This window comes from Condylura cristata, unplaced genomic scaffold (genome assembly GCF_000260355.1).
Source record: "Condylura cristata isolate star-nosed mole 26May11 unplaced genomic scaffold, ConCri1.0 scaffold00013, whole genome shotgun sequence".
Lineage (NCBI taxonomy): Eukaryota > Metazoa > Chordata > Mammalia > Eulipotyphla > Talpidae > Condylura > Condylura cristata.
Genome location: NW_004567114.1, coordinates 7969104 through 7974213, shown reverse-complemented (window position 1 = coordinate 7974213; position 5110 = coordinate 7969104).

The following is a 5110-nucleotide window of genomic DNA, read 5'->3' as shown; positions in this document are numbered from 1 at the left end:
CGGAACCTAGGAACAGGCACTGAGGGGCCAGTTTCCTGCAGGCTACCGCACAGAGGGGCGGGGTGGGGGCGGCAGATGGAGGGTTTCAGGCCCAGCGTCAGGACCGTGGGAAAGCCTGTGGGAGACGGCGCCCCCAAATCCATGGCACAGCGTTGTCCCAGAACCCTGGAAGGAGCCAGTCTCTGGGTCTCTCATTTTACACCCTCTGCCTGCGGAACGCCAGGCTTTGAGATGAGAATTCTGCATGAGCCACGTGGGGTGCTGGCTCACAGGAAAGTGTCCTCAGGCCGCAGGCCACCCATGGCAGGGAGGTGGCTGAAGCCAGGAGCCGGGACGTGGCAAGGGGTGCGGTCCTGCGCTGTCTCTGTGTAGTTTCTTCTTGCTTGTTTGTTTCGTCTCCACTCCTCGTCCCTCCATCCCTCACTGGTCCATCCCTCCGCCTCTCATCCGTCTCCCTCATCTGTCCATTCCTCATCCCTCCATCCCTCATCTCTTCATCCTTCATCCCTCCACCCCTCACAAGCAGCTATGGAGCCAGAACCCCCCCTTTCTCTCCCCCCCACAGGGGCTAGGAAGAAGGTGTCCCAGGATGGTGGGTGAACACCCCAGTTTATTAACATTCCAGTCAGGGTTCTGTGGGTTATAAGAAGCAGAACCCATGTAAAATAATCAAGTGAAAAAAATATTATGGCAAAAGAAAGGGAGTGAAGGGAACAGACTTCAGCAAGGATGTCTCGACCTCAAAGGAAACACATCATCTTTTTCTCTCTGCTCCTTTTAGAGCATCTGCTGACCTGAGGGGACATGGTTCCTGCCCCCTAGCCTGCGTGCATAATTGCGCCTCTGATGACTTCTGACTATAGGGGATTTTCTTGTGTCGGCTGACTTGGGTCTGGACTCCCGGAAACCCATGAGGCCAGTATATTCTCACTGAGAGAGGCCCCGACCTGGCTGGCTCTCCTGGTCCCATCTAGGTGGTCTGGACAGGCCAGGGAGTGGGTAAGAGGAAGGCTCTGAGAAGGAGGCTTAAGGCAGAACAGGCAATGAAACATGTTTTTTTGCAAGAAATAATTACAGATTTGGCCTGAGGAGAAAATCAGATGTGGAAAAGCATTTAAAATAATGATAGCCACCATTCATCAAGGGTTTATGCGTCAGACTGTGTAAGTGCTTTGTAGCCATTTATTTGCCTTTTAATGCTCATGGTAAGCTTCAGAAGTCAGTGTTATTATTATTATCCTCGTGTCCCAATTTTATAGATGAGGAAACGGAGATGTAGGAGGTTCAATTTGTTGCCCAAGGTCAGGTGGGCCGGCTTGGCTGCCTGAGTACCGGGACAGGGTTACACGCCCCCCCCCCCCCATCAGCGGTCAGGCTTCCTTCCCACCACCGCGGAGAACACCCCCTCGAGACCTTCTCGCTAAAGGTCTTTAGGTGTATGGACTCTGCGAGGAGTCAGTGACCTCCATCCACAGTTCACATCGCCACGTATCTCCATTCTCCTCCAAATCCCATCCTAGAACCCTCCCCTGGGGAAGCCCCCTCTAGAACACATGTTCTTGCTCTTTACCTCGGGTGTGTTATCCTTGGAAAGTGTAGCTGTATTTTCAGGGAGTTGTTTCATTTTTCTTTTTCTTGAGGTTATAAATAACAGGGCTTATCTCATTAGCTCTTTTTTACTTTTCAAATAAATACTGTGTTTTAAAATAGATTTAGAACCACAAACATGTGGAAGCTAGCACAGAGAGTCCCTGTATACCCCACTGCCAGCTTCTCCTATTATTAACATCTTGTGCTAGTAGGGTACACTGTTACAATTAATGAATAAACATTGATACACCATTTTAACTAAAGCCCACGCTCTTTTAGGTGTCCTTGTGTTTTCTTTTTTTATTGGTAACCATTTAAAATTTTACTTTTTTGCTTAAGTTTATTTATTTATATTTTACATCATTGTTCTTTTTTTGTTGGTGTATTTTTTACTATACTAGTTTATTTTTACATCATTTTGTGCCTTTTTCCATCTCAGTTGTAATGCCTGTGTCCTTGGTTTGTACCTTGTGTCCTTTTTCTGTTTCTGACCTCTCTCGAAATGTAGCACATTTACATTTAGCCAATGAGTCTCCTTAGGCTCTTCTTGGCTCTGGCATTTTCTCAGACTTACATTGTTTTTGGTGACCTTGACAATCTTAAGTACTGCTCATGTACTTTGTAAAATATCCTCACCAGACTTCTGTCTGCTTTTCTCATGTTTAGATTGGGACTGTGAGTTTTGGGAAGGAAGACCACCGAGGTCAAAGGCCTCTTTTTCACTTTTTGCTTCATGTAATGTCAAATGCCCTTGGCTTATGGCTGTATGGCTCAACTATCTTCCTCTGTGGGCCTCCTCTTCTGTGTCAAATCTCCCCTTTGTATCTCTTACTTGCCATCTTTGGATTTAGAACTCATCTGTGCAGTCCAGGATGATTTGACCTAAGATCCTTAATGTTCCGCAAAGAATCCTTTGGCCAAGTAAGGCAATATTTAGGATTCAACTGTGGACATACATTTTTGAGTTCTTATTCTACTCACTCAACCTCTTTACCAACTTTTTCTTTCACCTATTGTGCTTTTGGAGTATCTAAAAATTTATAACCAAACCTCAGTTCAATTAGATTTTCTCCAGGCTCTCGGGGCAATATATATGACCTATTTTGGGGCTCTCTTCTGCTCCATTGATTCATACTTCTATTTTTATCAGTACCCCGCTATTTTGACTTTTGTAGCTTGATCGTAAGTCTCAAGCTGGGCAGTGTGAGTTCTTCTGTTTTGTCCTTCAGTATGTATTGGGCAGACCTTTCCCACATACATGTTAGTGTTAATTTGTTGATATATAAATAGCTTGCTGACATTTTGATTGAGGTTAATCTGAATCTGTATCGAATTGAGAAGAATTGAACATTATTGAGAAGAATTAATGTTATTGAATCTTCAATCATGAACATGGATGATCTCTTCATTTATATGGATCTCGGATTTCATTAACAAGAGTTTCATAGTTTAAAAATATGGACTTTGTATATTTTTGTTAGAAATAACCTACACATTTCATATTCTGGTTGCTCTTGTACAGAGAATTTTTTTTTTATGTCAAACTTCAATCATTCATTTTGCCACATGGGGAATCAGTTGATCTTCTCCATTGGTCTTATTCCCTATGATGTTGTAATGCTCAGTTTTTAGTTTCAGGAGTATTTTTGTGTAGATTCTTTGGGGGTTTTCTACAAAGACAATCATGTCATCTATGAACAGCTGACTGTCTTCCTTTCCAACCTATGTAGGTCGTATTTATTTTTCTTGCTACTGTACTAACTGGGAATTCCAGCGTGAGGATGAATGTGACTGGTGAGAAAGGATATATTTGCCTTGTTCCTGAGCTTAGAAAAAAAGAAGCTGTTCTCTGTTATTAACTATGATGTCAGTTGTAGGGTTCTGTAGCTATTCTTTGTCAATTTGACTAGTGTTAGCAATTTATATTTTTATCCATTTACTTTTAAAATACATGTGCCTTGTATACAACATATAGTTGGGTTTGGTTTTTGATCCACTCTGACAATCTGTCCTTTAATTGAGGTATTTAAACCATTGCTGTTCAAAGTGATTTAAGATATAGTGAATTAATATTTACCATATCTTGTTACTGGTTTATATTTGTTGTCTTTGGTCTTTGTTCATATTTTTGTCTTCCATTATTTTTTGCCTTATGTGGTTTTAAGTTTCTGTTTTCTCTCATTTCTTAGCATAATGGTTGTATATTAAAATTTTTTTTAAAAATTAAAAAGTTCAAAATATACTTCACTGGGGCCTGCCTGGTGAGGCAAGGGGTTAAATCTCAACACTATGAAGCTGTTGGCAGCTGCTGCAGCATGAGTCTGATCCCCGGCCAGGGAGCTGACCCACATGGCGCAGCAGACCTCTCCTGTCTGGCCCGCTGCTCCCCTCAGCAGTGGTTTCCAGCAGATATGGCTGTTCTGCTCCCCACTCTGTCTCTGGTGAATCCTCTTATCCTCTGTACCTCTGGCTGACACTCCTGTTCTTGTATGCATAAATAAATAAATCTTTAAGAAAATAAAATGTACGTTGCTTTAGGTATGCAATGTACATTTTCAACTAAGCCACGCCCATTTTCAAATAATACATACCACTTCCCATGTAGTGTTTGTACATTATTAAAGCAAAATAATCCCAATTCCTTCATCTTGTCCTTGCAGAATTGCTCTCACTTCCTTCACGTATATGTCAGCATACACACACAAGTATTTACATTTGAATATACTATCACTATTGCTATTGTGAATAACTACTAGCTGATAGGTCAGTCAGGAGTTAAAAAAGATAAAAATTTTGTTTTACTTTCAAATATTCCTTTTTCAATGCACTTCCTTGCTTTATGCCAGATGAGTTTTTGACCTTTATAATTTTCCTTCTTTTTAAAGAATCTTTTTAAACATTTCTTGCAAGGTAGGCCTACAGGTAACAAATTCCTTCAATTTTTGCCTGGAAGTCTATTTTTCCTTCACTTTTGAAGGATAGTTTCACAGGGTACAGAATTATAGGTTGCTAATTTTTTTTTTAACATTTAAAATATTTTCTTCTACTCACTTCTTGCTTGCATACCGTCTGAGAAGTTGGATGAAATTATCATTGTCCTTCTTCGGGGAAGGTATTTTTTCCCTTTGACTTTCTGAAGAATTTTGTTTTTACTACCTTTGATTTTTCCATAGCTTGAAAGTGATAGGCTTAGATGTGTAGGTATAATTTTATAGGTTTTGGTGATGTTGCTTTTTTGCTACTTAATATTCTCTGAGCTTTCTGGTTTGGCATGACATTAATTTGGGAGAAATTTTTAGTAATTATTGTTTCAAATATTTCTTCTGCTCCTTTCTCTTTCTTCTTCTTCTGGTATTCCCATTACATGTATGTTATGCCTTTTGGAGTTGTCTCACGTTTTTGGAGATTGTTTTCTGCATTTTTTTTAAAGTCTTGTTTTCTGTTTTTCAGTTTTAGATGGTTCTATTATTAAACTCAGAGATTCTCTCCTCAGCCATGTCCAATCTACTAAGAAGCCCAT